At 38.3% G+C, this 24,012-nt stretch overlaps 1 protein-coding gene across 25 annotated transcripts in view; it reads right to left on the reverse strand.

Moving 5' to 3' along the window:
• MAGI1 (membrane associated guanylate kinase, WW and PDZ domain containing 1) overlaps nt 1–24,012 on the reverse strand; it is a 677,285-nt gene that overhangs the window by 290,065 nt on the left and 363,208 nt on the right. The gene's annotated exons all lie outside the window — the stretch shown is intronic.

Below are 24,012 nucleotides of genomic sequence, written 5' to 3' on the forward strand. Positions count from 1 at the left end.
TGCTAGGTTTAATGTAATTCCTATCAAAATCCCATGAATGTTTTTGTAGATATAGACAAAATTATTCTAAAATTCATATGAAAAGGCAAAGAAACTGGAATAGCAAAAAAATGAGTAGTAAAGGAGACATCAGCTTATTTGATTTGACAACTTAATATAGCTACAGTATTTAAGACTACATGGTATTGATGGAGGGGTAGACACATAATTAATGGATGAGAATCCAGAATTCAGAAATAAATCCACTTAAATATACCCAACTGATATTTCATGAAGATACAAAAGCAATTCAGTGGAGAAACTATAACCGTTTCAACAAATGATACTGAAACAATTGGACATTCATAGCCAAAAAAAGGATAAATGTTGACTTAAACCTCACATTTTACAAAAAAATTAACCCAAAATGGATGGTAGACTTAAATGTAAAACTATAAAATGTGTGAAAAATGACACACACCTGTAATTCCAGCAACTTGAGATGCTAAGGCAGGGCGATCATTTGAGTCCAGGAGTTCAAGACCAGCCTGGGCAACACAGACACCCCCTGCCCCCACACCCATCTCTAAAAAAAATATTAAAAATTGGCCAGGTATAGTAGTGTGCACCTGTAGTCCCAGCTACTTGGGAGGCTGAGGCAGGAGGGTTGCCTAAGCCCAGGATTACAAGGTTGCAGTGAGTTGACTGTATCACTGCACTCCAGCCCAGGTGACAGAGAGATCCTATCTCTAAAAAACAAACAAAATAAAATAGAATGTGTGAAATCTTTACCACAATTAGATATTACTACACATCTATCAAAATGGCAAAAATAATGACAACACCTAATGCTGGCTAGGATACAGAAAAACTGGATCACACATATGCTGCTTGTGGTGATGTTAAAATGATACAGCCACTCTGGAAAATAGATTGGTGGTTTCTCAAATACCTAAACACAACTACCATGTGACCCAGCACTACAGTTTAGGTGTATTCTGCCAAAAACCATGTTTTGGAAACTTAATCCCCAATGCAACAATGTTGAGAGGTGTGACCTTTAAGAGGCAATCACGACTGAATTAATGCTATTACTTCAGGAATGCGTTGGTTCCTGATAAAAGAATGACTCTGCATTGAACCACATGCTCTTGCATAAATGCTCTTGTGCTCTTCCACCCTGTGACAGATGAAGGACTCTTGACCCTGGACTTCTCAGCCCCTGGAACTGTGAGAAATAAAATTCTTGTCTTTGTAAATTACCTAGTCTGTGGTATTCTGTTATACCAATGCAAAATGGACTAAGACACCCAGCAATAGTACTCCATGACATTTATTCCAAACAATGAAAAATCATGCCCACACAAAAACCTGTACACAAATATTTTTAGGAAAGATAGTTAAACAAACTGTGGCACACTCATATCATGGAATACCATTCAGCAATAAAAAGGAAGGGACTATTGATATATGCATCAGCTTACAGAATCTCCAGGGAATCATGCTGAATGAGAAATGCCAAATGGGGGCCTTCTGGGTAGGCATGGGACAGAGTCTTCTGTGGATGGAATACACCCCTGTGTTAACATCTTGATTTCCAATGTCTGGCCTCTAGAACTGTGAGAGAATAAATGTCTGTGCTTTTCAGCTGACAAGTTTGTGGTCATTTCTTACAGCAACCACAGGAAACAAACATACTGGCCACATCAGCAGCCTGGTAACCTGTTAGGAATCCAAACTTTCAGGTCCTGATCCAAGCTTAGTGAATGAGAATTGGGATTTAAGCAATACTCCCAGTGATGAGAATGCAATTAAAGTTTGAGAGGCATTGATATAAGCTACTACACGATTCTTACAATTTACAGCAATGACTTTAGTACCAATGTGGAAAGCATTTATGTTTAAATAAGTAGAGTACATATCTGAAAATGCATATTGCTAGTTTTTCTTGGAGTGTATATAGTCAAAGTCTGAATGAAAATAAGCAAGATAAAATATCGTTGCTTTATGGTAAAGGGATGGTAACTCCCCCGACCCCATCTAATCCCCATTTTATTCTAATTTTGCTAATTTATTTTATGATAACTTTTATAAGGTCAGCAGACTTACATGAAGATCAGTATTTGCCTTTGTTGCTCACTGCTCTTCTAGGATCATGAGTCACACGGAAGAATAAAATCCCACAGTACAGGCTTATCCAGGCTCAGTAACAATTCCAGGTGTACAAGGAACCTGCCTGGTTTTAGCCAATTCAACCTCACATAAGAAGAACAAAACAAAATATTGGTCCAGATAATTCTCTTTTGAAGAAACACCCAGAGTAATTCAAACACATCCTGGAACTAAGGCAAAGTAGCGAGTATGGCCATATTCCACGCAAGTCCAAAGTCTACATTTGCTCCAGGATGTAGATCCAGCACCTAGAGCCCCAGGAAACACTCACTGCCCTGATGGTGATGGTGGTTAGCTGTGCACGGGGTGACCTTTCCTGTACACTGCAGCATGTGGACCTGCATGTTAAGCTCACTTTGCCAGCCATGTGGAATCAGCATCCATCAGACAATTAAGTCGACTAACTGTTCATCAGTGAGTCAATTGTTAAATTATGATTCCTTCTTTTTCTCACTGCAAACAGACATCCCAGGCATGCCATCCTTGCATGTGACACCAAGAAACCATCACCAGATATCCAGAGGATCCAAGAAAGAATCCTTTTTAGCGTATTTGAAAGCAACGATATGCCTCATTCAACTCCAAAGTTAATTTTTCAAATGATTTGGCCTATAAGTCAACCTTCTCCCCACTCATCTTAAAGTAACTACATTTCAGACAAACTTTTCAGCTCATCTTTGAAGAATGCATCTCTCCAGTTCCAACATGTTCTAGGAATATTTATATGTAAACATCTAAAAACCTATCTTCTCTAGCTACTATGCTGAAGGAAAAAACCCCACTTTAATTAAAGCAACAATGCTAAGTTGGATGAACAAAACAATATCTACTTCCAAATTTCAACAATTATTTATATATATATGCCATCCAAAATGAAAACTAACTGAGAAATGGTTAAAATGAGTTTTATTATTGTGTCTACACTAGTCACGCCCTTGCAGTGAAGCCATTATTTAAATATTTTTAAACTCTGATTAGCAAACGGTAGATAAATAATTCAACACTTTTTCTAAAAATTTTTGTTTTCACTTCTAAACAGGTTGCCATTGCCATCACTTAAATGTTTCAAAAAGAAAATAGGATTCACAGTCATACAAAGTGACTAACAGGGAGAAATGACCTGGGAAAATAAATAATAACTTTAACTCAGGGCTCTCAATCTTAGTACTATTGACATATGGGGCCAGATAATTCTTTGCTGTTGGGAGGAGGGGGCCTGCTCTGCATGTAGGATGTTCAGCAGCATCCCTGATCTCTGTCCACAAGATACCACAGGCCAAGACTTATTCCCTACCAGCTGGTTACAACCAAAACCATCTCCAGAGATTGTCAAACGTCTCCTGGAAAATAAAATCATCCTCAGTTGAGAACTACTCTTTTAGCTTAAGGAATACAGCAACCTTGTTGAATTTTCAGATGTAACTCAACTCTCCTTTGGCCCTCTAGGGGTTTTATGGTTTGCAAACCTAATAGAATGACTGTTACCACTGAGCTTCCTATGACCACATTTTAGGAATCACCCAAGTATTAGTAGGTTTCATGTAAAGCAAGGCCATGGCAAGGCTTCACAGGAACTGAAATAATGGCAGTATTAACTGGCCATTGATTTTCAAGAGACTGAAGATGTAATTCGGAAGGCTGAAGCCAATGACCAAAATTATTATGAGGCATACCTGAGAAAGCCATGATGCCCAAAACTGTGGACAAGCAAGCTGTAGTCCTGAACTAAGAAACCATAAAACATATGGCCACCTATTAGCCTAACTTGCTGGAGTCCACAACATCTGAGTCATCAGAGGTCTACCAAGAGAACTTATCCAACAAGAATCCAGAAATCACCTGTAGTTTCAGAATCATCTCAACAGGGTGAGAAACCTTGTATGTTTTTTTTTTTCTTCCCCAATGGAAATAAGCATTAATATCACAACATGAGTAGGAATAAAGAACACCTTCTTGGACCACAAAGTCACCTTTGACTCCCTCCCATCTTTCACATCCCTCACATCACGTCAACTGCCCAGTTCTTCCAGTTCCACCTCCTGAGCAGCCCTTGAATGAGCCCACTCCTTTCCAACACACCTTTCACTGCTGGACTATTACAGAAGCCTCCTAATCAGTCACTTACCTTCTACTTTCGCCCCTCCACCAGACACAAAGCAATGTTTCTAAAACATGAATCTGATTACCTTTCTCCAGCTTGCATTCTTTCACTGGTTTCCCAATGTGCTTAGAATAAATTACAGACACCCGCAAGCTTCTGTGTTATCAGGACATGACTTAATATAAGGAGTCAGGGATGTGGAGCACAGAAAACAATGTCATGTGCAATGAAATCACACTTATGCAGGGTTTAGTACTACAGGAGTTTAAAAAACCCGAATCATTGATAGCACAAATTGCATTTAAAAATTCCCTTAACTTCCAGAATCTGGACTGTGGGGAGCTCAAAAGCCAAGAAACCCCTCTAAGTTTCGCTTTGCGTTTCTATTGTGCCCTTCCTTTTCCTAAAACAGTGAAAGGGAGTTAGGCCAGGGTTATTTTAAATCTAGCAGGATTATGAGTTGGGGAAGAATAGTATAATTAACAAAATTTCACTTTTTCTTTTTATAAAGAGTTTTTGTTACACTGGTGGAGTCTAACTGCACTTACCATGTGACTCCAGTATATAAAACACAACTCCAACTATGTTCAAAATATGCATACACATAGGAGTTATATTTCCATGGTGAATAGGAGGGGATTGCTACACACAGTGAAATATGCAAGGCAAATGAACTAGAAAGAAATATAGCCATATGTGAACAGGAATATCTCTGGATGGTGAGATTAGAGATGATTAATTTCATTCTCAATGCTTTCATGTATGTTCCACTATCAACAATGGAATTTTTTAAAAACTCTAAATGGTTACTTTAAGTCTTTATATTACTATACAGGCCTAGATACAGGACACATGGCAAAAGTAACATTAAATTGTTTTAGAATGAAAAGATTTATCACCTGCCCTGATTCTTCTCAGTTTGCAGATCTTTATGCTCAGATAACAGCCCCAGAATGGAAACTGTTGTCATTTGATGCTTTTGCAAGTCATCCCCAAAACCAATCATCTCTAAGGTTTTCAAAACACACACATGAAGATACACAAAACTGAGGGCATAAAAATGTCCAGTGAATCTGTTAAGTATTTACAGTTGAATATCAGTGCCTCTGTGCCGCTTGGCGGAATGGTGACCTATCATAAATGTAAACAAAGAGAGAAAAACAGTTTTGAAATATGGCAGCCTTATAATAATCAGTGAAAAGCTTTTCTGCCAGCACTTTCAAATAGAAGATTCCAAGAATATTAAAAGCTTCCAATTCAAATCTGCATTCAACACAGACTATTGAGTCTCTTTCTGTATGTTAGTGACACAGGAGTAATGATTTTTTTTTTTTACATTGAAGAATATCCTTTTAAATACAGGTATAACATGATGAATGTGATTAGATACTCATTTACTAAATGTTACATACTCTCTCCTCTGCTTACCCAGAAACTGTAGTATGAGTCTTGGTTAGGGCATGAAATGAACATATGTGTGGGGCCCCCAACTGCTCTGTCACTGCCCACTGCATCTCTTTTCCTAAATTTCTGAGTGCTGGGCTCAAAAGTAAGAATACAAGCTACATTGACTTTATTGCCCAGTTGTTATAGGAATGTAAGAGTTTAAGCACAGATTGCCTATGAAGTGATTATATGTATTTTACAATTGTCAAATAATTTAAATTCAAATGAAAATGCCTCTTGCCATTACCCAATTTATTTTATATCAGTTTCAAAAGGTGAATATTGTCTCCTGCCTTGGAATAGCAAGCCCAGTTGCAATCATTATAGGAGCTTTTGTAAGCTCCCTTTATTATACACAGCATGTCTTCCTACTAGAGTGAAGCAGGGTAGGGTGGGGTGGGGATGTCTCATTCCACTCCCCGGCCTTCTAGCATTATGGCAATACGATGGCTGGGAGGACAGACAGAGACGTAGAGGGGAGAAAAAACAGTGTCTCACCACCTGTAGTCCCAGATGGCATTGGAAGACACTTCACTATAAACCCATAAAGGCTTAAAAAACACATAAAGAAATACACTAATTAAAAGGAAAAAAATCTACATCCAGCCATACATAGTTATGGTACAGATTATTATATACACAGTCAACTGTGACTTCTGAAATATAACTGAGTCAAACTCCAGCAAAACACAGATGACAAAATAAAGAGCTCTTCTGTTCCTCCTTCCACTGAGATTACAATGGAATTCATGCAGATTTATTAATTTAAAGAGTTTTTCCATATTGCTCAACCTGACATGCAGAGGAAAATTTTTGAGTCGTCATCATCCATCACCATGATGACTACAATTTATTGCAGGACAGTGCTAAGTGCTCACATACATTATTTAATTCAGTCCTCACCACTCTTTGAAATGAGAACTATCTTTACCTCTGTCAGAGAGAACAGAAATGGAAGCACAGAGAAGCTGAGAAAGTTGGCCCAAGTTCACAGAGCTTAGTAAGAGGTAGAAATTGGATTTGAACTAGAATCCAATTGAATTCCAGTTGAATTCTAATGCTGGATTCCAATGTCCAGTTGAATTCCAATTCCAATGTCCAGGTGAATTCCAACTCCAGTTCAATTCTCTTGTATAAGCTCTTCCACACTTTGTGTGAAAAGTCATGTTATTTAACAAAGAAATAATCCTTTTTCAGGTTTTATTTCAGTTTCTCCTCAAATCTTGGCTGTATCTCGAGTTCACTGAGAACCCGGAAAGCTCTTGTGTCAGATATTAATGCTGTCTACGTATGCATGAAGGTGTGGGCCTCCTCACTAACCATTCCAGATTTCAGTTTCCTAATAAAAATGTAATCCCCAAATGTCATCAAGTCTGCAACAGGGAAAGAGAAATGAAGTTTCAAAAGTGCTAAATTTGAAAAAAAAAAAAAAAAAAATTCCCTCCATATCACCAAGGAAATTCTGGACCATATATTGAGAAAATTTTGTTCTTCTTAATCAGAAGTCAGAAAGCTTGCATCCATCTCAAAGCCCCTTTGCCTCTGATGTAGTTTACTGTCTCTTAAACTACCTATGACACTGAACTGGCAAGGATCTGCTCCATTTGTGTTTTCTGGCTCTGCTGCATTCAGTCTCTCAAAGGACTTAATGTTGGAAATGAGTCCGGTGTCAGTTTACAAGGTGTCTCAGATTAAACGGAACCAAATTCTACATGCCAAACCATCATTAAACAATATATGCCAAACCATCATTCTATATGTCAAACCATCATTAAACAATATACATAGAACAATATACATGTTTTAGGTGCTTTTCAATTCTAAACCTTATGTAAGTAAAATGTTACGCAATATAAGAGGTTAATGGAGTAAGACAACTTCAAATGGAAAATCTTTTAGTGCAAACTTCTTATTCCAGGAGGTGGGGGGTCACGGGAAGGGGGAATTGAAGAAGGGCCACCTAAAGGATATTTACTGTGCTCCACATCAAATGTAGAATATATCATGACATATCAAAACAGAGGCACGGGGCCAGACATGGTAGCTCATGCCTGTAATCCCAGCACTTTGAGAGGCCAAGGTGGGCAGAACATTTGAGGTCAGAAGTTCGAGACCTGCTTGGCCAACTGGTGAAACCCGGTCTTTACTAAAAATACAAAAATTAGTCAGGCATGGTGACTAATTTTTAGTCAGGCATCTATAATCCCAGCTACTTGGGAGGCTGAGGCAGGAGAATCACTTGAACCCGTGAGGCAGAGGTGGCAGTGAGCCAAGATAGCTCCACTGCACTCCAGCTGTGATGACACAGCAAGACATCATCTCAAAAATAAATAAATAAATAAAAAGACACAATAGCAAAAATGATGAAAATGAGGATAAGGATAACAATATCATTGGCTAATATTTATGGAATGTTTACTACATGCCAAGTATTGGGCTAAGAACTTGACACACGTCTCCTACCTGGAATCCCTATAACACCCCTAGGAATTAGGTACTATTCTTTTCCCAATTTAAAGATAAGGAAATGGAGATTGAGGCAGGCTAAGTGTCTTACCCAAGGTGATACAATAAGTGTGGCACTGTTTAGCCGGGCGCGGTGGCTCAAGCCTGTAATCCCAGCACTTTGGGAGGCTGAGGCGGGTGGATCACGAGGTCAAGAGATCGAGACCATCCTGGTCAACATGGTGAAACCCCGTCTCTACTAAAAATACAAAAAATTAGCTGAGCATGGTGGCGCATGCCTGTAATCCCAGCTACTCAGGAGGCTGAGGCAGGAGAATTGCCTGAACCCAGGAGGCGGAGGTTGCGGTGAGCCAAGATCGAGCCATTGCACCCCAGCCTGGGTAAAGGGAGGGAAAACCCGCCTCAAAAAAAAAAAAAAAAAAAAAAAAAAAAGTGTGGCACTGGGATTCAAACTCAGGGCCAGTGCTGATACTGCCTCCCAGGTAGGCAAATAGAAAATTTGCTTGTGAGGCCAGGTGCTGTACCTCACACCTTAATCCCAGCACATTGGGAGACTGAGGTCGGAGAATCACTTGAACCCAGAAGTTCGAGACCAGCCTGGGCAAAACAGTGAAATCTCCATCTCTAACAAGAAAAAAAAAAAGAAAAAAAAAAAACTTGTCTTTGAATTAAGAGGGGTGGAAGACTCTATTCTGTACACACAACAGCAAGCAACATGGAAAGCCACAGGAAGCTACTTATTTAGGGAGCCAGTTGTACTTGCTGCCCACATGAACACCATTCTCTGTTAAAGGAGTCAGTAAGTTGAATCCCCAGCAACTGGGGAATTGACGACATCATGAAAGTTCAAATGAATTTTTTGTTTGTTTGTTTCCTTTAAAATCTTTACTTGGCTGCATTCTAAGCTGAGCTTTGTCTGGTAGCAATGAAATTGGCTCCCAAGTTTAGAGCCAAGTCCAATAAAAATCAAACCACCCTGCATGATGACCCCCAGTGAGGTGATACCATGACAACTTTGGTTTAAATCTTGAGTCTGCTACTGAATAATAGCCAGATGATACTGGGAAGGTCACTTGTATTCTAGGACTGTAATTTTCTCATCTGTCAAATGAGCATAACAATACCTTCTTTAGAGGGTCACTGTTAATTGAAATAATGTATGTGAAATGGTTTGCACAATGTCTGGTATAATTACCAATGAATCATTAAGTGTGCACACAGAAAATAATTTGGGGTTTAATGTTAATTTAATATGCTAGGACTTTAAAAGGATGTGGAAGTCACATGAAGGAAAATCACGAACTTTATCATGTATTCCCTGGGGGCATGAGTCTTAATGCTAAAAATAACAATTTGTATTAAGAATACAGAATTAGGTAATGATCATAATTAACTGATTTTGGATTTTGGCTCAAAATCACTTTAAAACCCTTCCTTTTGGGCTCTAGTGAATGTTACAGTTCTCTTTATGAATATCACTGTTGACTTTTAATAAGGACATGATGGACCAAATATCAACATATCAGCACAGTTAACAAAATTTCCTGCATTTGCTATTCAAAACCTAAAGATGTGTTAAAAAGCTGCTATTTGAACAGTCCTGTTTGACTATTTAAAAAAATCCAGGTGCTCTGTTCTCCAAAACAATGTATAAGCACTAAGATTCCAGTTACTTGTAACCAAATTGTAACACTGACTGAACAAATGAATTCTGTAGAACAGCTCTTCTGAAATGTTAACATGCATCTAAATTACCTAGGGATTTGGTAAAATGCTGATTCTGATTGAGTAGGACTGAGATGAGTCCTTATATCTGGCATTTCTAACAAGCTCCAAGATGATGCTAGTGCTGCTGGTCCCTGGACCATACCTTTGAGCAGCAAGGCTATAGAACACAAGTTCTCTCCCTATCTCTCTCTCTCTTAATCCGGCTTTGACTTGTTCAACCATTCACAAACCACCTTTTGCCCTCCTATCGCAGAAGAAGTTTCTGTCCAATATCAAAACCAAGTGAAATAAGTGCAAAGCTCAATATTGCGCCTGACTAAATCTGAGGGTTTTCTTGCCCTGTATTTTGACATACCCACATGAGCATGAAGTAATGCACAATAAATACTAGAAATCAAACTAGAACATATCCACACCTCCTTTCCTTGTGGATTAATGAAAGTTACTTCCTTTTTATGGGCTTCATACCAGCTCCTTTTGTACATTTAATGCCAACAACTGCCAGGTAAGTCCTATTTTTATTCCTATTTTATAGAAGAGAAGGGAAAAACTCAGTCAGACTAAATAACTTCACCAATGTCACCCAGATAGGAAGTACAGAGTCTGACTCCAAAGTCCAGGTTCTTAACCACTGTGTTATGAAGTACAGTTACCTCAGAACTACCACTTCTGTTTCTGGAGGAAAAAGAAAAGGGACACGAAAATGAGGCAGGAATAATACAGGGTAGTTACAAGAGAACAGAAAATTCCAGGCACTAATTTCACATAACTAGCAAAAGGAAATTATTGAAATAGCTATAAAAGCTATGAGTTGAAAAGACCCTGAAAAAAAGGCTATGGACAAAGCTGGCTAAGACTGACTGGACCCAACATGGTGCTGCATTTGACCTAGGTTTCAACTGGAACCTCATTATATGCTCATTAACATACTAAACCACACACTCACCAGTGTCAGGACAGCTCCAGAAACACCTATATTCGGTGTAAAAATGGGTGGCAACATAGTTCAGAGAAATCTCCACCTTTTTCTAGGAATTTTCATGAATGTTACATGACTTATTTAAAAATACCCATGAAGATGGAAACCCCAAACTCCACTGCATGACTTTCTCCTGAGTACACCTGTACTCTCCTTTCATATGTATTTTTCACTTTGCAACAAATCTCCTTACTTTCACTATTTTCTGCCTCATCCTTGAATTCCTTCTTGCAATGGGGCCAAGAGCCTGGACACTGGCTGGGATTGAAGTCCCACCAGCGTTTGGGGACCCTCCCCAGCCCACTGGCATCAAAACCACTCTCTGTCATAGTGATATTGCCATGGGTTCTACGTTTCTTATCCCCCAATCTCCAAATGAGCAGATGGCAAAGGTTTCCACAGTTTGGTTATAATCTCTCCATGTGCTAAATCAAGATCATAGTTTATGACCCACCCAGAACCATACTGACAAGACACAAATTACGAGTTGCCCACATGGAAACTACTCAACTATTCAATCTACCTGGTATTTACGAAATGATGCAGCTATGCCAATTGTTACGTGTTGTGGGGCAAATACAAAAACAAGAATGCATAATTTCTGTCTCTAAGAAAGTCCAACACTTTGGTGAGGAGGTAAAAGTTCATTGACTTATTGATTCATTCATTCCACAAATATTCCCTAAGTGACTGTCTCATGTCATGCATTCTCTAAGGCACTAACTCCATGAAGGCAAAGATGGCAAATGGGCTTCACTTTCTCTGAGTATATAGTCAAAAAGGAGAGAGAGACATTAAATGCATAATTATATAAATAATCACAACCGTAGTGAGCGCTACAATGGTCAAGTACGAAATGTTCTATGAAACTTAGCCTTGTCTAGGGGCACAGACAATACATCCTAGGAAACTCAGACAAGTTTGAGAGAAACAAACATGGAAATTTATTAACCTTTTATGGGAAGGTCTAGTTACACAAGGTGATGGTCCTCTGACAACTCTGAAATCAATGCATTCACTGGAAACAAAGAGTATTACTGTCTTTTGGAAAAGTTTCCAGATCTCATTAGAAAAAAATGGGCCCAATTTTTGTTCTTAACATATGATAACTTCAAACCATGGTTAAACTCACAGAAAGCTGCAGTGTCAGAAAGTTTTCTGACATCTGTCTTCTAATGATTCTTTTCACTTTCAGATTAAACAAATTCTGCTATAATGAAATGAGACCAACAGGGAACATCATCTCCATGGGAGGCCACCATGTCTCATCTTCCGTAATAAGCTATTATGATACTTTGAACCCATATCCATAATGCCAAAGGACCAATTATTACTAGAATCTTAATTCTGGGAACAAGATTGGTAAGGAAAAATGCATCAAGTTCAAGCAAAAATGCACTCATCAAACTGACACCTCACAGGCACATCAAACAAAACACTAAACTATACCTCAGGATTCCAAGATGAATACTAATTTTCTGAAGTAAATTAGGTACCCATCAGGACACAGGATCATCTTTCCTGACATCAATTTAGAGCTCTAAAAAATAAAAAACAAATTGAAAAACCCCACTGTATATTGTTACACGTATTTGCTCACAGGATGGTATACAACTAGGTTAATTGTGAGTATATATCCCCTGGGGGTAGAAATAGCCTTTTTGGATCCCCAGTCTAGAATCAAAATGAGTCGGGAGAAAAGCAAATGTCATGCAATACCCCCATTATCATATGTAAATTACAGAATGAATGATTTCCTGTCAACAAAATGAACTCTGTATGTTGTTTTGGAAGTGGCACCTTATTAAACACACAAGTCATTCTCATAATTAAACAAGCATAAATGCGCAGGAAAGAAGCCATTTAAAATGGCATCTTGGTTTTCAGAGGGAAAAAAGAGACTAAAAATTAACATTCTGAAATACAGGGTCCAAATAAACCACAGCAACATATGAATAACCCTCAAGCCCTGCTGCATAATGGTTAAAGTTTCGGACTTTAGTCAAGATGTTTGCATTGGAATCCTGGCTTTACTTCTTCCAAGCCAGATACCTTGAGTAAGCCACTTCTCATTTCTAAGCCTCAGTTTCCTCATTTGAAAACAATGGATGATAAGCTTACTATGATGAAAAGCACATAAAGTTCACAGCATGACACCTGGCACTAGTAAGGGTTACCTGTTTTTAGTATTCTTAAAATCATCTCTTTATTATTGCTGCCAAGAAAAAAAAAAAAAAAACAGAGGAATTACTAAGAATTATAACAAGCTCAGGATGGAGTCTACAGTGAAACAAACCACAAAGTGAATGAAAGGCAAAAAAATAATAATAATAATCAGAAGACTGGGTACCCTCTGTGCCTTCTCTCCCTTAATTAACAAGTAAGACCTACTCAGTCCATGGAGAAACCAAATTGTTTACATATGACATTCAAATGAGCAGCCTGGCCTGGGTTTAAATGAAAATGTATTTGTCTAAATTAGGGATCAGCAAACTTTTTCTATAAAATGTCAGACAGTAATCATTTTAGGCTTTGCAGACCATACGGTCTCTGTAGCAACCACTTGATTCTGCCACTTTGTGTCAAAACAGCTATGGACAATACACAGCCAAATGGCCATGGCTGTGTTCCAGTAAAACTTCATTGGAACAGGTATGGTCTACCAACCACTGATCTAAATGGAAGTTTGAGAGGTCAGTATGGTAGATATGTTTGTTTGATTGTATGTCCTAATGATATTTCTCTTTTTTATCGTATCAATTTAAGTTGTGCAGTGTGATGTTCTGATATGTACTAATAATGCACTAATAATAATTATTACAGTCAAGCAAATTAACATAGCCATCATCCCACAGTTACCTTTCTCCTTTTTTGTGTGTCAACAGTGCCTAAAATCTCTTCTTAGCAAATTTCTGGTATATTATTAACTATAGTCCTCATGTTGTACATTAGATTTCTAGACTTATTTACCATGCATAACTACAACTTTACACATTGTGACCTACATCTCTCCATTCTTCCCCTACTCCCTGCTCCCAGTAACCACCATTCTACTGGTAGGCAGGTTTTTGTTCATTGTTTTCCTAATCAACGGTTCTGTCCACTTCCTGAAGTTCCACCTTCAGTTGTGAGCGAGGGGATGGATGGTGGAGCAGAGGTAGATGCTGGAGGAGCAGGAAGACCCTGTTTCCTAGGAGGTGCACCTACCTGTGCCTAGCACATACTGGGAGTTCAGTACATATGTCCATGATGTTTTATTTCTTGAAAAGGGGGCTAAAGGGTAACAAAGTGAGATTGAAAAGGATATACAAATATAAATTTAACATAGTAAAATCTCAACATGTGTGAATTCTGGGAAGTGGAAATGCAAATGTTGGCTATCTGTACTTCTGCAGCTACCAGGGTTTTTAATTTCCATATTGCTGCAAACAGATACTTATGTATATTTAGCAGAAACATCACAGTATTGGTCAAGTGCTACAAAAATTTCTAAGCTGTTATTCTCATTTTCTGTTCTTGCCTTCTTGTGGACTGATAATGGTTTGACCGTGGTGCCAGTTCACAGACCACACTTTGAACACTACTTATACTTTTTCCTTATGTTTGAGATATAGCACAATTAACATCTTAAAAATAATAAAATCAGAACAGAGGAGAGGAGTCAAATATGGGATCCTAAAATTCAGAGGTCATGAAGCCAACTGCAGAAACGCCAAACTAAAGGGCTTTGTGTCTTTACAGATTACTTAATTCAAGAAGTATCTATTGAGGGCCCACTGGGTATCCATTCCTATGGCAGGGTTCAGGACAGTAAACAAGCCACAGTGCCAGCCCTTGGGGAGCTTTCAGTTAGCTGGGAACTTTTCAGCCTTGACACTGCTGACACTTTGGACTGCATTGTTCTTTTCTGTCAAGATTCTTTGTGCACTGTAGGATGTTTAGCAATATCTTTGACCTAAACCCACTAGGGTTGGTAGCAATACCTCCCCAAGTTGTGATGACCAAACATTTCTCCAGACATTGCCAAACATCCCCTATGGATCAAAATCAACCCCATTGTGAACGACTGACCTACAGCAAAGGAATGATAGTTACAGTTAATAACAACCATAACATGTCAAGTCATGTTGATGGATAGAGCTTTAACCCAAAAATGTGAAGTCCTCATGAAGAAATAATATCCATTAGAAAACATATATCTCAACTAAGTGATATTTATGTCCATTAGAAAACATATATCTCAACTAAGTGATATTTATGATCATTAGAAAATGGTAAGCTACATTCACACTGCTCCATGCCACTGCAACAGTTCCCAACTACTATTGCAATGGGCTTCAGAGCTGAACAAATTGTCACCTGTGATATTTCATGGAATGCACACAACAACTTCACCAAGAAATTATTACAGTATGTATTGCATGAAAAAGTAAACAAGAGGTTGAGAAAAAATAAGCCAGTTGCATACATGGGCCAGGTAGACACTATATTCAGGTTTACTGTCTCTGAGTCTAATAACATCATTACTACCACCAATTACTACCACCAATAACAACGAAGGCTAATAGTGCTCATTCCGAGAACATGTATATGTATAAGGTAATGTTCTCAGATCATAATCTCATTTACTGCTCATAACAACCCTATGAGGTAGCTTCTGATATTGCCACATTTTACAGATGAAAAAACTCAGGTCAAGATAAATTAAACAACTTATCCAAGGTCACACCACTATTAAGTTGCAAATGGTGGAGGGGAATTTGAACTCTATCACACCAATGGTTTCTCATTCCAGTTTCTGTAGAGAAAAACAGTCCATCCTTACTAGTAATAGATTCCATATTTTCAAATTTGCCTACTCACTGAATTTTGTTTGAAACCTCAAAATCAATACTCATGGTGCTTTCATGGTCATTTATGGGCATATGCAGAAAGTGAAAAATTGTAGTTGACCAATGAGTATGTTTCCAGTGGAGATCAAACAAGACCATGTCCAGTTCTCATGTTTCAGCTCTCATACTGTGAACAAATGTGCTTTTTACAGTCCATAGTGCCATTCTTTCACATTTTTATGCTTTTTCTTGGTAATTTCCCTGTTTAAAATGATCTCCAATTGGAGTGCTGCAGACTGTATAGCGTTTCTAAGTGCAAGAAGGCTGTATACGGTCTATATTTTTGCCTCCAAGTAACAACTTCCCTAAACCATTAAAAAAAGAAAAAATTCAAACACCTTCCATTGGTCATTGAAAAAGTAACTCCACCCAAAATTCTAGCCAGAAGTCTACATGCTGAGGCAGAAAAGACTTTGAGTACTAATCATAGATACATTGACTCATGCTATCAATCTAGAGCAAGGTTTCACCTTTGACTCCCAGTCACTGTCAGCAAACTTCCTACCTCTTTAAAACTTAGCAGCCATACAGAGAAAATGGTGTGCTGCATATGCTTCATTCAGGCATGAGCCTTTTGGCTATGAGTTTGGTGTTAATGAATCCACAATAACGTACGTCCAGAAAAAGAAAGAGGAAATTGGCTGCATAAGTAACATCTATAGTGCATGAGGCTATGAAAAAGATGGAAAACAGGCGAAATTTGTGGATTTGTGAAGTGAAAAATTTGAAAATACATAGTGAACAGCACTGCTATAAAGGATCAGGACATTCTCAGTGACATCTTATTATAAAGAAATACTGCATATGTGATTTGGAAGACACAAACATTAAACAGAAACACAAGTAAAATACAATTATGTATTGATCAGTTAATGAAAATGTGACCAGAAGTTCGCAGGAACCCAATCCTGTATTTCCCTTAGGAGATCAGTATTTGCTACCTAAGTGTTCATAGTAACTTTATAGAACATAACTCATAACTACACACACACACACACACACACACACACACACACACACACACACCAACTGACAGTATTTCATCACTCTTAGAACATTTCCTGGGCTGTTCCTCAAATTCCTATATTTCAACAGTGGAGCCCAGAAATCTGAATGTTTTAAAAGCTCCTGATCCACACACCCATGTTTATGAACCACTGTGATACATTAACAAAACCAACAAAAATCTTTAAAAAACTATTCTTCCTACTTTTGGTAAATTTGATTAGTATGCCATAGAATACTTACAGTTACACAGGGCTCATACTGTGAAATTGTTTAGCCTATATTGTTTCGAGGCAACACCTTTTTTAAACCATTAAGGAAAAAAAATTCAAACACTTTCCGTATGGTGACTCAAAAAGTAACTAACTCCACCCAGAACTCTAGTCAGAAGTCTACCTGCTGAGTCAGGAGGCTTTCAGTACTAATCCCAGATACACTGACTCCTGTTGATCAATCCAGAGCAGGGTTCACCATCAACTCCCTATCACTCTCAGCAAATTTCCTACCTCTTTAAAACTTTCCACATCTGTGTATGTGCGTTCATAATGTACTAATCCTAGTAACCAAGGCGTTGTACAAAGAGCATTAAAAGATCATCAGAGATACTATAAATAGTGATTTGGAAATATACTTTCTTAAGAGAATGATGACAAGACTCCTGCTTAGGATAGATTTTATTATGGTCATCCCCATATGCCCAACATTCTTTCTATATAGAATTCCCCAAAGGCTATTCAGCTGAACACAAGTCAAACAGAATGCTTTGAGTAGAAAAAATTCTGAGGCATGTGAGTTTGGAAAATGCTGCTTATCATAAAACCTTACAGATATTCAATCACATGTTAGCATAGTAAAAGCTCTGAGAAGCCCTGAAGGGAAGATACAAATGAAACTTGTCTAAAATATGTTTCGATGAGCAATTTCTAGACTGTTTTGACCATGGATTTCCTTTAAACACCTATAAATTGCAGGAAACAATGCTGAGGAATGTTCTTTTAATATCTTAGTGGTGGAGGCTGTAGAAAAACATGAAACAACCTCCCGCTCCACTCATGGCCATTTCTACATTCTGGTGAAAATTACTCACCCTTTCTCCACTGCAAGGATTCATCACAGATCAATCACTAAGAAAGCTTTGGACTCTTCCAGAAATTCAACAGCTGCACCCTTTGCTCATGATCACAGGCAAGGTCCACCATTAGGGGGAGATGGGCACTGTGCTTCACAACCCTTTCCTCCGCAAAACTATCCATCCCAAACTAGATGAAGCCTTCAGACATACCTACAATTATCCCATTGGGAGAGATGAGCATGAAAAAAACAATGTTCTCCTGCAAGATAAACAGCAGTGTCCTATTTGTTCACAGTGAGTGAAAAGGCCATTCCTTCTGCTCAGAATGAGAACAGAGGGGAAAAAAACTGTTCAAACGAAAGACATTTTCATTTTCAAAAAGCATTTATCTAAATTATTTGATGCCATTAGAAGGGCTCCCATGAAGAAGGGGCAATGGGCTAGGCCTTGACGGATAATTCAAAAATTGGAAAGTGGGACTAGAATACATGGGTATTAGAGGTGGGTGGGCCAGGATGGGAGGGGAGTTTTCAAAATGGTTTCAATAGAATGATTGAATATAATACAGAACAGAGTTTGGTTCATCAGAATTCCACAGTGGCCAATTCCTGGGAGAAAAGCAGCCAGAAGGTAAAACTTAATTATACTTTCCAAGGCCATCAGAGACGCTCCCGCATGAGAAGCATGATGTGTGTTTCGCATAGGCTGGGGAAGAAAGGGCTGCATGTGTGGGACAAGTGAGAGCACCAGGAGGAACGCGTGTCTTCTCAGGATAAATTCTGTACTCTTAAAGGAGAGACCAACTCAATTTTATTATTTTATTTTATAAGATAAGATCTCATTCTTTCACCTGGGCTGGAGTGCAGTGGTGCAATCATGGCTCACTGTAGCCTCAGCCTCCTGGGCTCAAGTAATCCTCCCTCCTCAGCATCCTGAGTAGCTCAGACTACAAGCACCCACCACCACAGTCAGCTAATATTTGCATTTTTTGTAGAGATGGTGTTTTGCCATGTTGCCCAAGCTGGGATTACAGGGGTGAGCCACAGCACCCAGCCAAGAAGAAACCTTTTTTTTTTTTTTTAATACCCCCATCTACAGCTGGACACGTATATGGCATAGTGCAAGGGATTTTCATAAAGTTTAGCTATGTACTAACAGTTTGCTCCCTGTGTAACTTTTTCCTTAATTAAACAAAAATTAAATTAGTAACATCAGGTTTCACTGAGAGATAACAGTATAATATTGAGGTTCAGAGCATGACCTCCAAAGCCAGGCTGCTTGGGTTCTCATCCTAACTCTGTTACTAACAAGCTGTGTGACCTTGGGCTAGGTGCGTAAACTCCTTTTGCCTCAGTTTTTGCATCAGCAAGATGGGGATGATAATAGTACATCTACACCAGAAGGGTTGATGTAAGGTTTAAATGAACGGATATACTTAATAAGGCACTTAGCATAGTACCTGGCACACAAGGCTTATTAAATAGCTGTGCACTGGAATAGGCATGTTACTGGCTTATGAGAGTCAAGTGTTAGCACCTCTTCCCACCTCTGTAGTCAGAGACATCATTCATACCCTGCCAGAGCCAGGTGTTAAACATTTACCAGCATACCACACTTACATCATATATAGGAGGGGACTTCAAAACGTTTGTGTAAAAATGGAATTAAATGATAAAAATTAAAAATATAAACTTTATTTCTCAACGTAAACTCCATCCATTCAACACTTTCTTGTTAGTGATGAACCAGCCGTTCAGTCCATTCCTAAAGAACTGAAGGTCCTGAAAATTTAACCATGTCAATGTCATCTTTCTTACATTATTAACTGAAGAAAAAATGGGTGTCCCTTACAGGCTTTTTAAGATTAGAAAACAAAAAGAGGTTAAAGTAACTATAGGGTTAACTTGATATATTAAAAAATGCAGAAATAGTTGCAAGACTGTATCATTAAGAGGAATAACTCTCAGGGCAGAGATAGAAATGTATCATATCTCAGCCTTTAGAATCTCAATTTCCCATTGGACCATGAGAGATGAACTAGGACCTAATTAATTGGGTTTGTTTCCTCCCTGTTTCTTAAAAAGGTTTATGTGAGTTGCATTTCAAGTCCTGTAGAGGTACATTTAAGTTTTCAAAAAAAAAAAAAAACTTACCAGGACTTCGTGAAAAAAACAAAAACAAAAAGAAGTCACAAGGAGCCAAATCAGGACTATAAAGTTGACTCATGATTTCCCATTGAAACTATTGCAGAATTGCTCTTGTTTGATGAGAGGAATGAGCAGGAAGGAGCATTGTCATGGTGGAGAAGGACTCTTTGGTCAAGTTTTCCCAGGCATTTTCCTGCTACAGCTTTGGTTAACTTTCTCAAAGCACTCTCGTAATAAGCAGATGTTATCATCTTTGGGTCCTCCAGAAAGTCAACAAGCAGAATGCCTCGAAGAGCCCAAATAACTGTTATCAAGCCCTTTGCTCTCGACCAGTCTGCTTTTGCTTTGACTGGACCACTTCCACCGCTTGGTAGCCATTGCTTTGATTGTCTTTTGCCTTCAGGATCATACTGATAAAGCCATCTTTCATTTCCTGTTACAGTTCTTCAAAGAAATGCTTCATTATCTTGATCCCACTTGTTTAAAATTGCAATTGAAAGCTCTGCTCTTGTCTGCAGCTAAGCCAGTGCAATGGTTTTGGCACCTATCCAGTAGAAAGTTTGCTCAACTTTACTTTTTCAGCCAGAATTGCAGAAGCTGTACCAGTTGAGATGCCTGTGGTGTTGGTTATTATTTGCACTGCTAATTGTTGGTCCTCTTCAATTAGGGCACAAACAAGATCAATGTTTTTCCTTGCAAGTTGATGTGGATGACCTGTCACTGTGGGCTTCATCTTTAACATCATCTCATCCCTTCTTAAAATGAATTTTCCATTTGTAAACTGCAGATTTCTCTGAGCCATTGCCCTCATAAACTTTTGGTAAAGCATCAATGATTTCACCATAAATTTGATAATTGTTGGTGCTTTAGCAGAATTCACATTGCTCTGTTAGTTCTTTTCAAACTGATATCTCATCATTCCTAGTATCTGAAACTAGATCCTGTTCAGCCACTTTATAACAAGTGAGTACGAGTTTATTGTGGGGAAAAAATTGAAATCCATATATAGTTTTATCATATTCTATATTTTCCATGAACTTTTTGAGGACTCCTCATATGTATGCATGTACATATACATGTATATATGTGTATATTTACATATACATAACATATATATATAACACATATGCCAAGAGTATATACATATATACATAAGCGCCTGGCTTCAATATTGCCAACATTAAGGTTTTGTTTTTTTTTTAATATGACTTGAGCAGAATCTGAGTTATCTGAATTTCTGGCTTTTATGCAGGTTTCATGAAAATTTAGAGGTTGCTCTCAAATTCTCAGCCCCAAAACAATTATTTATGGAGTACCATCAATATGTCTGGCAGAGGCCTAGACAGAATTATAACAGAGGTCTTTACCTGTAATGAGTTTACAATCTTGCTAAGATTTTTTGCAGAGCTAATAAACCATATAGTGGGTATGTGCTGCCTTTTCTGGGATCACGTTTGGTACCCAAGGAGCTTATCATCCACTGTTTTGTTGTTGTTATTGTGGTTGTGGTTGTTATTTTTGAGACAGAGTTTCACTATTGTTGCCCAGTCTGGAGTGCAATGGTGCCATCTTGGCTCACAGCAAACTCCGCGATTCTCCTGCCTCAGCCTCTCAAGTAACTGAGATTACAGGCATGTACCACCTGCCTAATTTTGCATTTTTGGTAGAGACAGGGTTTCTTCATGTCGGTCAGGCTGGTCTCAAACTCCTGACCTCAGGTGATCCACCCACCTTGGTTTCCCAAAGTGCTGGAATTACAGGTGTGAGCCACTGCAACCAGCCGAAGGTTATCCATTGTTAATCTCTTCCCCAGGAACCTCAGTGGTCTCCACAGTTAATGTAGATAAATAAAGCCCTTGCCCTGAAACTGCAAATTTGTTATTTATGACTCTTACTAGATATATACAGAAAAAAGTCAAGGTATACAGGCACATATATAACCATATTCATATTATTCAATTAAGCAAAAATCAACAAAGCATGTATTAAGCCTCTAGAATGTGCCAAAGTGCTTTATGTAAGTTTCTCCTGTTGGGAGCTATTCATTCACTGTTTTTAGCATTTTATGATGTCATAACATAACTGAAAATTGTGTACTGTAATGATATTAATAGCTATCATAATAACTAATGCTTGTTGAGAATATAGAATCAGACATGCAACTCTTCTAAGCACTTTGCATTACTCCTCACCACCACCCTGTGAAGTAACTGTTAATCCCCATTTTACAGATGAGACAACTAAGCTTCAAGAGGCTGATTATGTTGCCTAGGACTACAGAGCTCGTAAAAGCTAGAATTTGAACCAGGATTTGGCACTCTAGAGCCAATGCTATTAATCACTGTAAAGCAGGTATTTCTCAATCTTGGCACTAACTGGCATTTGGGGCTGGATAATTCTTTGCTCTGCATTGCTATCCATTGTAGGATGTGCAGTAGCATCCTTGTCTTTTACTTACTAGATACTAGGAGCAATCCACATTTGTGACAATTAAAAATGTCTCCAATAAGAACCAACTTCCCCAAACGGGCTAGCAAAATGTCCCCTGCAATTCAAAATTGCCACTGGTTGAAAACCACTGTTATAAATTAAGAGAAATAAAGTAGAGGAATTCTTAAACCTGATTATATATTAGAAATACCTAGGGGATATTTTTAATGGGTTAAAAAAGCAGATAGCAAGCCCTATCACTGATTCAGAGAGTCAGAGTGTTGAGGGGTGCGGCAGAATAGTCCATCATTTGTCACCAATTAATTATGTCATCTTGAGAAAGGTACTTGCCCTCTCTGTACCTCAAAGTCTTCATTTAGCTACAGAGTGGGCAAAGCTAGACTGTATGTCAAACTTTTCCATGGCTAACAATCCAGTCTGTGAAATCGCTTAGATACCCACCACTTCCCTCCTTGACAGGCTTCCACTCCACACTGCACAGAGAGGATGCAATGACCAAATCAACACAAAACAAAAAGTTTATACAACGCCAATTCTCACATAACTGTAAGGAAACCTGGCCAAAGGCAGACTCCTTGATAGACTTACAATCACCATAAGTACAAAACTGGGCTTAGTTTCCACTTCACATCTGAGGGAGGTAGATTTTAATCCCAAATTGAAGATGCAATTTTCCCATTATGCAAAGTGGTTGTTGCAACCCTGGGAGGGAAAAATAAAATCCGCAAACCAGTACTGCCGTAAACTGAATTTACTAGAAATCTTGACTCCAAATGACAAGGGGGGACATGTTCCTCTTTTCTGATTCACGAAATGCTTTCATGTCATTTATGAAGCCAAATGCAAAAAAAAAAGTGGGGATTGTCTACACTATAGACATGGTGGCTTTAGTCTGACAATCCCAGATCCTATCTCCAACCCAACACAAATCTGTTCCATGGCAAGAAAGTACTTTACAAAATTAGTCTTTGCTGTATTTGTACAGATGAGAAATTGCTGATAATAAATCGCCTACAAAGAAGACTTTTTTTTAATTTTACCAATTTATAACAATATATCAGATTATATTGGTTTACGTCGCATTTACTTTAAACACCCATGTGTAGAAATAGAATGAAAATGGCTATATTTGCAAGAGTCTGAGGTTGTCAAATAAAAATAGGAACAATCTTCAATAAGAAGGGGAAAAAAACATCCTTAACAGAATGTTGAATAGAAGGGTGTCTGTAAGGCATGAAAAGGAAGGAGAAAATTTCCTGGATTATGAGACCATAATAGGATTCTACTCAGAAACTGTTATCAATTCAGTTGATCAGATACCAATAAATCCATTTACCAGAAACTGACTTTGGAGCAAACAGACTTGTAACCAAATTCAAATTTCTTCCTTTAAAGCATGTACTACCAGTACACTCTATCAAAGGTAGGCCCTAGCCACAATCAAAGTGTTAAAAGAAATTATTTTTATTTCTTTATGAGTATGAAATTATAGTAGGAGGCAATAAATTAATCTTAAGTGATTTGCCACCAGGCCATGATCAAGTATAATAAACTGCTTTCTTCTATCCTAGTTT

The sequence above is a fragment of the Sapajus apella genome, unplaced genomic scaffold (genome assembly GCF_009761245.1).
Source record: "Sapajus apella isolate SASKATOON/1434 unplaced genomic scaffold, GSC_monkey_1.0 scaffold23, whole genome shotgun sequence".
Lineage (NCBI taxonomy): Eukaryota > Metazoa > Chordata > Mammalia > Primates > Cebidae > Sapajus > Sapajus apella.